A 12,258-nucleotide genomic window follows, 5' to 3' on the forward strand; every position below is an offset into this window, starting at 1 on the left:
AATAACAACACCACTATCAATGCTTGACCTAGGTTGTTCTAACGTGGATTATTTGAAACATTTCTGGGTACATAAAGTTCCCAGTTAATGTATACATGAATGCATGCAATTAATTTGTAGTGTGTGTGTTGTGTATGGTTTGTATTTACAGCACGACTGTGTACGTGAGTAAACTGAGCGGTTGGATGTATTTATAAAGCACTTTTAACAATACAGCACAAAACAAAGTACTTTTTAGAGAACACGGGACATAAACAGAACAATTATCAGACCATCTCTCAGATATTGAATAGACATGAAGGGGGGGGGACTCTGCAAGCAGGGTAAGGTTGGCCTAAAGGGGATTTCAGAAGGCCACAGGAGGCCACTAAACCAAAATAAAGACTGCTGGTGTTTTCCCCAACCCTTCAGCCCTTGTGCAGTCCTCAATAGATGGTCACTTGTAAACAGCTGGTAGATACATAACTTTAATCACAAGCCGTCGCTGGGGCTAGACAGAGACGGCATTTCAGATGTTGCCTGCCGCTACCACAGGAAAAGCACTTCAATAAATTCAAGGGAGGACCAGAGCAGGTTGCGAGCAGCAAATAGAGATGGAAATCTGAATGAGAAATGTGAAAGGTCACAGCTGTGACAGTCATGAAAACAACGCATTCTTTGTTTTGAGAAAAAGTGTTTTGACATGTACAAAGTGCATCAGACTGAAAAGTGATTGTGTATGGTGAGCAAAGACAGGTCTGGGGGTCTTTTTCTAAAAGAAGACTTGTGGGGCAGTATGGTACTCATCTGATTGCAATCATAAATCCTTCACTTCCATGAGAATATTGAGATTATATTGCAAATATTTTTCTGATGATTCTATCAGCTTGTGTTGCCAGGCCACAGTCACAACCTGAATTATGGTATCTGGGAAGCATCAAATTGTAAATCCAGTGCTGGATGGAACGGGTCAAATATAAAGCTGAAGCACTGGGAATCTATACACAGGACATCCAAGTCTGGGACGTTGTTAAAACCTTTATTAGTATAATTAATTGTTACTAAACATGGCTAAAAAAAAGGCAACATTTGAGATGACAATCTGTCTCTCTCTATAGGCAAAGTTCTTTTGTTGTGATAGTCTAACCTCAGACAGGTGTAAGAATGCAAATCTTATTTCAGTCCTTCCAAGCTGCAGATCGCTGAGCTGTCATACTTGTTTTGTCCATTGCTGATTCCCAGGCCAATTACACAGTTATGTCTTCATGTTGTGTCTGGTATAGTACATGTGTTAAGCATGTCACTGCTAGTTTGACAGGAAATTTAGCTAAATGTTGGGTGTCTGCCCAGGCTTCAGTCTGTCTGTCGACCCTTCTGTCACTGATGCCGCATTTTATCTGTTGACTGAGAAGGGGGTGGTCACCCCTAAAGAGAAGCCCCTGAGTTTTAAAAAGTCATTAGTCTTGATTTGATATATTTGTAATTTGCAGGTGTTGACCTCATAAATCAACAAAGCTAGAAGCCTCAGCAAAGTACACACAGGCTAGCTATCTAAAACCAGGCAAAATGAGAAGATGAGTTAGACTTTGAGGTATCTGTTTTGTTGAATCTAATTGGCTCTAAATATTAAAGTAAGGAATGAAAATAACTAAAAAGTGGATGAAGAGGAAAAACAGAGAGAAAACACAGAGTAAGGTTGGTGGTGACCATAATGGACATTATTAAGAAAGAAAAACAGCTGTGTGACTTAATTTTATGCACACAAAAAAAAAGCAATCAGATAGAGATAATAACTGTAGTTTTCTCATGCAAGTCTTTTCTCAGCACAATAATGTTTCCATGTGTGGGAGTGTTTGGCTGACAAATTAAAGGAACACTTTAGACGAAAGGCAAATCAAAGACCAACAATGTAAGCAAAGATTCAAATGAAATTGGACAATGAGGCCCCCAAAGTCCACAAAAAGACACAAGACAAGTTAATTGACTATTTGTTCAATTTTGTACCCACAGAGGTCATGCCATAGTGCCGTGCCAAAGTAAATGTGCGCTCTTGACACAGGCATTTCAAAGAAATAGTCCAGGAAGCCAATTCAAGCCAATTACAATGTTGACAAGGAAAGATAAATTATTTTTCTATTACTAAATACAGCAGTATGGATGTTTTAATATATTCCTTTGCTTTACATAGTATCAAATAGAAGTGCAAATAGAGTAAGAGCTATGGGATAATTGCTGAATACATTTTGACATAACCTGAGTTTTCTCAGAAAGAATCTGGTGCTTATAGCCCAAATATTCCCTGGCAACTATTTTGCAATTTCTCCCTTAATAGTAAACAACAGCTATAATAAGCAGTTACAGGTATTTCCTTTAAGCCCTTGTAACTTAAAAGTCATTTTTAGTCACTTTTGTCCTGATATTCTGACCTTCTCGAAGGAATTGTTTAGACATGCAGCATCTTTGCATCTGACGCATTTCTGTCCTTTTCACAGCTTCAAATCTCACCGGGAGCATTTCAGAAACAGATCATTAATCTGCACAGGATCTTTTATTTTGAAATTTGAAGTTGCTGTGTCTGAATTCCTGCCCTCCTCACCTGTTGTGTACAGCCTATAATAAACAGTCATGGCAGTATTTTAAACATGGCTAAGCAAAGAGTTGATTCTGGGATGCCGCTGCGATGCCTCCTGTAGACATCCAAAGCACTGTCTTGAGCGGGCACAATCAAACCCTCTGATTTTGTCAGACTTAGAAACCGACACAGACATATCTGGTGTATTTTTGATGGTAATACATTACTTAAAAGGGGATTTTTAATATCTGTATTAAATCTAAGCCATAGTTATTTCATACCAGCAAACCCTTCTGAGCTGTATGGCTTCACCCCCTAATGTGGAACTTCTCCAACACAACCCTGAGCCCCTGTGTTTGGCCCATTCAGTCTTTGACTTTTCCACCATTTTTTAAAAATATTTTGGTAGAGAGTCTGTCAACAGATTCCAATTTCCAGATTCTTAACAGATTCCATACAGGAGTATAAATTAAGCTTAACTGTATAATAGTTTGCATGTCCTTCTCATACTTGTGTGAGTCATCCAGTATCCTCCCACAGTCCAAAATAATGCATTGATTAGGTTAATTAGTGAGTCTAAACTTGCAGTAGGTGGGAATATAATGGTATCCCAGTTCTCCCCTTTGACAACTGGGATAGGCTTCAACAAAAGACAAAACATGGACTGCGGTCAAATCTCTCTCAAAGCAACACAGCTGTATTTACAGTTTCTGGGTGAGTAATAGCTTTATACTACAGGGTTATTACATTTCAAAATTGATCCAAAATGATGGCAGAGCAATGTGATATCATGGGATTATATATAAATTTCACACCACATTTCACGTGTCGTACGTTTGCATTTTAAGCTTTTCACTTGTCCTTTTAAGCATTAAGTGAGACACTAAATGGGGTAGAATCAGTTTCAGGGTTACGGTGTTGTTCGTTTAGATTACGTGATGTGATATGACCCTGACAAAAGCAAACATTGCATAGTGACAACATACAAAATTACTACTAAGTATTTTGGAACAATGGTAAATGAGAAAATGCCCATTCACTTAGTGTCATGTTATTCAAAGCCTATAGAGTTACATTTACTGTACCAACACACAAGGATGACAAGCACAGTCTATTACAGTTAAATGATCCACTTCAAATAATGGTAAAATATCACAAGCACAACCTTGACTTTCTTTCCACGATCCTAAAACAGTCAGGTTTACAAAAACAGCCTCCCTACACAGCAGCCTTTGTTCCTACTGCATTTCGTTGCCCTGTACCTGTGCATGTGCAATGACAATAAAGTTGAATTCTATTCTATTCTATTCTATGTCCCATGGGAGTGCTGCACCCTGCTGATAATTCAAAACCTCTTTACTCAAACAAAGACTAAAATCTGCCAAAAGCAAAGAGTTCAGGTCCCTGTTAGGCCATTCTGGACCTCGAAGAAGCAATTTCAAGCTGTTAGAAATTAAATTCATAGGAGTTTTATGGGAATTATTCTCCTGAAAGTCTACAACACATGCACTACGGAAATGTGTATTTGTCTTCATTTATAATGAGAGCCTTTGTAAGTAATCCATCATTTGTTTGACATGCATTCATCTGAGCTGTATTTGTGATTTTTCTTGATTAAGGTGACTGATCCGAGGTCACTCGAGCCTCACTGCTGCAGGGTGTGAGACCTCAGGCAATAGTCCTGTTCACTGTCAGCCTCAAGACAGACAGCAGAGCGTTAACTAAGCTGAAGTCGCTGTTAATGAAGTTCAGGTCTGATGTCAGATATAGTGTTGGTCTGTGTTTTGTTTGTTTTTTTACAGAAAAGTATAACAGAATTAAATAGATGTCCTTATAATCATATGGTTATACATTTCAAAGGTATCAAAAAAGGTAACTGGTGTAACCGGTCACTTATTCAGTCTAATTTTTATTGGCACTTTGCATCTGGTACATTTTTGCACAGTCGAAAGCTGTAAAAAAATATCTTTGTATATTTTAAGATTAATAACACTCACAGCGCTGTTCACTGAAGAGCAAATCCCTCTCCCTAAAACTGAGATGAGTTGCTCATGTCTGCTTTGAGATCAGGAGATTTCTAATGTCTTAGTAAAAACAAGCCACCTTATCATGACTGGAATCTATCACTAACACTTTGGAGAAACTCAGAACCTGAGAATAGTGAAATAACCGGCTTTACGTAAGGCTTACGGTGTGTTTCTTTTCCTCATCAGGACCAGATGGCACCAGCCATTAGTTAAGAATTTGATCTCAGCTGGAAAATGTTGGATTTCGCGGTCAAAGCCAATGCTCTGTGTGACTCAGCTACCTGCAGTCGATGCCAATGTGACACAGATGCTTTTTACACCGTTAGGGAAAATAGAAAATAGCTAAATGCCCTAAAGTGTTTATAGTAGTGCTATTAATTATCTTTGTGACCATTTTCCCTGAAGCTTAGGCTGTTTATTTAGACACACCATATTTATACATTAAGAACACGGCACTGTGGAAGTAAACCTTTAGCATTATGTGATTTAACCTTAGTTTAACTGTGGGACAGGATGGATATATCTGTAGGTGGGTGAAAAATTAAAGGAAAAACATGAACTCCTGACACACCACAGTAGTGGATATGATGCTGTGTAGTTAGTGCAAACTAATAAAAAGTGATAGAAACCTTTCCCTTCCAATAGAACTAGTCTCTTCCCCACTCACAGGACACAACGAGGGTCACTGAAGGATTTTAAATGTATGAAAATTTTAGTAATTTCATACATAATCCAGCTGAACACCTATGGAGGATTTTGGACCAGCTTGTTTGACAGCACAAATGTCTTTCTAATAATGTTTAGTCTGAGAACAAGAGCTCCAGACACTAGAAGCAATGCCAATGTGCTCTGAAGCTGTTCTGTGGTGCTCCAACACCTTACTGAGACACTTTATGGTGGATTTGCTTTCATTTGTTACTCTTCTGCATTTATTTGGCAAGTTAAAATGAGCCTATGCGTGTTAAGGGGCTGAAAGAAAATATAAAATTTGAAAAGTAGCAACAACAAAGCCGTTAACATGTCAATCAGGAGAACTTATTAATACACCAGGGACTTGGAAGTCAAGGCGTCGGCTACCAGCTGAGCAAATAACTCCGCAGGAGAAAAGCAGGGTCAGGACAGAAAACACAGAGGATGTGGAGGGAGATAAAGGACATTTATATTCATTGTTTGCTTTGGGAGAAACACATGGATAAAAGAGTGAGTGGTACACAATATAATTTGTGTACATTACACAGATGCAGGTCTGTGGACACCTGAACATCACGCCAGCTTAAAAGCATTGAACATTTCAGAGTCATGGCCATTCATCATCAAAGTCCTCTGGGATGGCTTTCCACAAGATTTTGTAACCTGGCTGAACTTCAACCCCAGCTGCAACACCATTAGTGAGATTAGCGAGGTGCTGATTTCGGGTGATAAGACCAAGCTGGCAGTCATTGTTCCAGTTCACCCCAGAGGTGTTTAATGGTTTAAAATCATAGGTTTTTACTGTTCGGTTAAGGTTTTCACACATAACTGCGTATTTCTTTACTGGCCTGACTTTGTGAACGCTGTCGTGTTTAAAGAGGCGAGAGCCTTTCATGAAAGCTGAGCACAATCTGTTATTATATGACTGCTTGCTGAGTGCACGTTCTTTTGCAGGAACAATTATTGAAGGTAAAATTGAGCAGATCAAATTTATGACCTCTGCACATGCAGCACCACAAGGTATATTATTGGTTATACAGTAAATCCCACAGTTGATCAATATCAATATTCTAAATGGGATATTTCTGCTGTGATTTTTCAGTGACACATGGGTTCTGCGCTCATCACGCATGTAAATCCTTGAACTTTTGCAATCATGTAAGTGTTACACTGCAAGATTAAACAAGCAAAATATTATGCACTGAATACATTAATGTAATGTTCTACCATTTCTCCAATAAAAAGCCAGTAATCGCCTGCTTCATGGCCACACATGTAATGCCGTAGACTGCAGTTAAATTGGCAGCTCCCAGATGTGAGCATGTAAACTGAAACAATGTGGTCAGAGTAGCTTCCTTGCATAAACAAATGTTTAAAATGTAATTTATGACATACTTTATGTAAGTTGATCCCAGCTCAGAAGGCCTCAGTGATGCCGCTGTCATAATGACACACAGCAGAGATGAATTTTGCAATCATGACAGGCCCTTAACGCTCAATTAACAAACTTATCGGGATGATTTCTTTAAAAAACAATATATCATGACCCATCGGACTACCACACTGAAAACATTGGATTTATGCGCCAGAACAAATACAGCGATTTGATGAGAAAATTCCCCCAATTTATGCTTTCTGTGAGGTGAGAGGACTGTATAAACATGCATTTTTGAGTCCTACAGATGTGCCAAGACACAGCCGCTCAGTCAGGTCCATATTTATTGAAAAATCAGTGCTGGATTTTGCCCAGATATAATTCTTGTCAGGCTTCATATATTTCTATTGTGTAATGATCTGCAGATTACAATGATAGTGCAGCTGACATTTCATAGATGATGAAAACAGCTGAATGCAGAGCAAAAAGATAATAAACTTTGGTCTGTCGAGCTCTGGTGTAATTTGGACTCGGCAGCTACATCATTGTAAAGAGGGACATGAGATGATTGTAACACTAGTGCAGCACAGTGCTGTTAATGCATGAGATCTGCTGTCATTTAAAGAATGCAGATGTTCCAGACATGTTCCAAAAGTCTGGGTATTAAATATGATACAGAGCAGTGTATAGAAAAAGAAGCCAGTCAGTGGTTAAGAAAAGTAGTAGAACGAATCGGAAAACAGAAAAGCAAAAAAGTGACCCGAGTGGTACGGAGTTCAATAAAATCAGGTGAAGTGCATTGTGAGTTCAGCCCAGAATAATACAGTAGAAAAAACCCCACCCACTTCTAATCTCAATGTGCCAGACAGGGAGTCTGTTTACCTGCGCAGTGTTTACAAGAAACCTGGAATCCCCCTGCTGCACAACAAAAGGTGGACGTGTAAATGTGTGAGTGAGCAGTGTTTGTTACTGTGTGTGTACTACATGCACGATTAGAAGCAACACTTGAGCTCAGCAGCCCATTCTCCAACTGTATCTCCAGTTCATTTAGGTGTGACCAGCTTTGTTTGGAGCCTGGCCTCCTGCTCTCTCCCGGCTCTCCGAGCCGGGCCGCAAGGTCGAGCGAGAAAGAGCCTGAGCGAGAGAGGGAGCAGCCCTGACCTCCGGCGCTCGCTGCGGAAACAATGGCGACGCGCCTCACAGTGACAGCGGGAGACAGGAACAGGCACAAACACAGGAACCGTCCATTCTGCCACTGAGACAGACCTGCCGAGGCCTGAGAATCTGGGGGAGGAACTGTCTCTGGCTCGCTTCGTCTCTCTCGGCTTTTCTTGATATGCCCTAATATGACAAAAAAGTGATGCACTTGTTGATTGTATGCTGTTATTAGCCAGTGGTCCCTAAGGGAGACGCTCCGAGCGCCACAGAGTCGTAGGGAATAGCACAGGGATATTTTAGGACACAATGATGGTCTTTTTTCTTTTGAGCTTATGTACCTTGCGGAAGAATTCAGAAGCTCAATTCACAAATGAGACAAACACATCCATCAGAGATGATTTGACCTAAATACTACTGGATTAGGCTGTTAACACACCAATGTTCTAATGTTTCCCCATATAAAGTAATAAGGAGTATTCATAACATCTTATTGGAATATGTCAAAGTTAAATACTGTTTATCAAGTATATGAATCATAATTAGGTCTGTAGAGTTACTGTGAGGACAAATATCCAAGCTGTGTTTATGCCCGCTTCTTACCTACAGATAACTACCTGACCATTAGAACACACCTAACGTGACTTCTAAGCTAACTTGTTTGCAGCAAAGGACTTTCCTCCCAAAATCTTTATTACACACACAAACGTAGAACTAATTATTGAGGAAGTCGGACATAATATCAGCCATTTCCTCAATTTCCTCAATTTTGTCTTGTTTCCATTAGTCCATTCTTAGCTAAAAGTTGAGTGTCTGTGTGTGTGTGGGCCTCACACAGATGTGTGTGTTTATATGTTGGCACATGGAAATACCAGCCCATTCAATCAGTTCATAGTAGAAATAACGATAACAGCCTCCAGCTGATAGTTAAATAAGGGCGTGGGCATTCTTGAAATGGCCCAAGAATTTGAACTAAAAGATTTTATCTGATCCCCTGAAAATAAATCCACTCCACACAACTTTTTTCTCGACTTAGACAAAGTAAAATATTCAGTTCATCATAAAACACTGCAGTTGAAGTTCGCTTATTAATAACTGTGAATTTTCCTCTGAACCATAATAATAAAAGGCATTATTGATTCTAAGGAAATAATAAAAATTTAAGTTTCCATTAGAATCTAATAATATCCTGTTATTACACTATACAGAAAATAGTAAACATTTTCTCAGCTATATATGAGGTGCATGTAGGCATTAGAATGATTTTATACCTATGAAATATGTTATGAAATTACACCTAAATGTGGATTCAAATCCTGACCATTGCATTAGCCTCACAGCACATGGGGAGCCTTCTTAACCCAGAGATCTAAATAGCACCCCACCCTGAGACTAATTAATCACACATGCAACATTATGAAGCCATGTTGGAGCCCTAAATTAATCATCTCTGTATCACCTTGATAGTCTTCGTTCCTGAAGCCATGGCTCATTTGTCAGCACCTTCTCTTGAGTTTAAGAGGAAAGGGACTAAAAGTTTAGTTGTTGTCTTAAACAAAATAATGAGAAGGATTAAATTTTTCCATTTGGTCCTTTCATCTGCGCTGTGTCATTAAGAGTAGGTTCTGGGAAAGCTAACATGCTTTTGAGGAATGATTTTCTGGCAGAGATTTAGATTTCTCTCTGTGCGTGTCACATGACTAACAGTAAGTGCAGTGTACAAAAGTGCATGCACTGAAACTGAACTCAAGCTAAAGCTAAAAGACAGATTCATGCCGGACAATGAGACAGATCTTTATTTCAGTAGTGAAAAAAGAAAATGGAACATTTAAAAAATGTAAAATCATAGAGGTAGGAGGTAACTTGTCATGGTCCCCGTGCCTGCCCAGCCGGCCTCACAAGGCTACACTTGTGTTTTTGCTTTTTCTCTCTCTCTCCCCTACCTCTCTGCCTGGGCAGAGCTCACTGCTGGCTCCCGCCCTTGGCTCACACACCTGTTGGCGGTCAGCTGATTTCCCGACTACTATTTGAGGCTGGGCCACAGATCTTCTCATCGCTGGATGATTGTGCTACTAACGTTAGTCTCTCTTCCCAGCTCCCGTGGTCTTGTACCTTTACGCCCTACCTTCATGACTTGTGAGTGATTTTTCCCTTTCTTGTTCCAGTTTACCTTCCCGAACCTGTGACCTCCCAGCTGTACGAAAGTGTGTGAGTTGGATGTGAGGACGTGAGCGAGCGTGAGAGAGAGAGCCTTCCCCTAATCCCTTGGAACCCTGGATTTTTCCCCGTCACTGTATATATTATCACACTGGTGTGTAAATAAATGGTGCTCTGAGACGTCAACCTGTTCTGCGCTTGGGTCCCTGCTTTCAGATTGTGACATAACTGAGGGGACCTGCCTGGACAACCTGGATGTAGTAGAGGTGGAAAGGAGGAGAGTTGTACAACAGACAGCCTGAAAAGAAGGGTGACCCCCAGAAGTCAGACAGGTATTAGACCAGGAAAATGTGAATGAAGTGAATCTGACAGCACAGCAATACGTAAGACACGAATATATAGAAGAGATCGACGCTTAACACAAGAGGAAAGATCTTCCTCAGTGAGCTTGTGTACAAACTTCATTCGTAAACAGTGGCTCATCATCCATCATCTGACAGTGAACATTTGCATTCCGGTCAGAATCAGTTTCCTGGTCACTTAAAAACACAAAATTTTCTTCTTCTTCTTCTTTTTCTCAAAAGGTCAGCTCTAATAGACTTTTACAGAAAAAGGCATTGATATGATTCTGCTGCAGAAAAACGATGCCAATGTCTTGGACTCTCAAAGGGAGCAAGACAGAGTCTATGTGTGACTGAAAAGTTGAAGCTGCGAGAAGCACAGGCGGTGAAAAAAAAAAGAGTTTAAAAACTTAAGAGTCAACCATCCAAAGTAAAGGATAGTGCACAAGAGAGGTGAAGAAGAGAATGCAGGGTGATGAGTGACAGAAGGATAGCAGGACGAGTGAAAGGGGAGGTTTACAAGACCTGCTATGATGTGTGAATTTGAAACAGTGGAACGGACAAAAACATAGGAGGCTGTGGTGGAGGTGAAGATGTTAAGCTTTTCATTGGGAATGGCCATAATGGACAGGGTTAGAAATGAGTACAATGGAGGGACAACTCATGTTGAGCGGTTTGGGAACAAAGTTAGAGAAACAAGGCTGGGATGGTTTGGACATGTGCAGAGGACGTGCAGCGGACACGCTGGACAAATGATACTGAATATAGAGCAACCAGACAAAAGTGGAAGACCACAAAGGAGGTCAATGGATGCAGTAAATTTGGACATGCAGAGGGTTGGTGCGACAGAGGTGGGTGATCGAGATAAGCCGAGGTGTAGGTAGAGGACACTATGAGAGGATGTTGCATAAAAACAATCCACTGATTACAGGAAAGTGCACCAAATGTTTTAACATGAAAGCCACACACTACAGCAAGGCTGAGCAAATATTTTAATGCATTTTTTTTCAACAAATGAATTTAACATGATATTGCACCAGAATGAGTCATAAAAGTGTCAATTTGCCATAGAATGAATATTTTAAAAATGGATGAGCCAATTTAATGAGCTAGGTTCTGTTATGAATCTTCAGAATGAGTGAAGCCAAGAGAAAGTGCACAATAATATGGTATAAAAGTAAAGTTACGGGAGAAGTGCCATGAGGATTGCCAGGATTTATACATCGGGGAAACCAAACAACCTCTGGCTAAGCGGATGGCACAACACAGAAGAGCTACCTCGTCAGGCCAGGACTCTGCAGTCTATTTACACCTACAGGCCAGTGGACACTCTTTCAATGATGAGGATGTACACATCCTGGACAGGGAGGAACGCTGGTTTGAGCGCGGAGTCAAGGAGGCCATTTCCGTGAAAAGGGAAAGACCATCCCTGAATCGAGGAGGGGACCAAGGGTGCATCTTTCACCATCTTACAATGTTGTGATTGCAGGCATTCCCCAACTCGCTGTGAATGGTACTCATGGCCTTTGATCAGTGGGCTTTGATCAATGATCATGAGAATTTGTGTATTAATGATCAAGGAACTGACCTCCCAGCCCATTGTTCCTTCAGTGGACTAGCTTCAGTCATTATACAAATGTACTGTTTATAAGATTGGGGAAACCTGCAGTCAGCTGAGACTGAAGAAGTCACTTTGATGAGTGACGAAACATTTCTCCCACTGAAAATGCTGCGTCCGGATGAACAGAATCAACTTTTGGAGATAAAGTTAATGCTGTTTGCCATCTGTTTACTTTTCTGAGGACTCTCATTTTTTTGCATGCCACGCAAGTGCAGTGCACTCAACAGAACTAAAATGAGCAATGCAACTGTACAACAACCTCATCTGAATGTTTACTCTTATGCACACGCATGTAAACCAAGGATCCAGGACTCTTGCCAGAACCCAATAAAAAGGTCAAT

Source organism: Diplotaxodon limnothrissa, linkage group LG6 (assembly GCF_057381915.1).
Source record: "Diplotaxodon limnothrissa isolate DT_005_m linkage group LG6, D_limnothrissa_male_GT1.1, whole genome shotgun sequence".
Lineage (NCBI taxonomy): Eukaryota > Metazoa > Chordata > Actinopteri > Cichliformes > Cichlidae > Diplotaxodon > Diplotaxodon limnothrissa.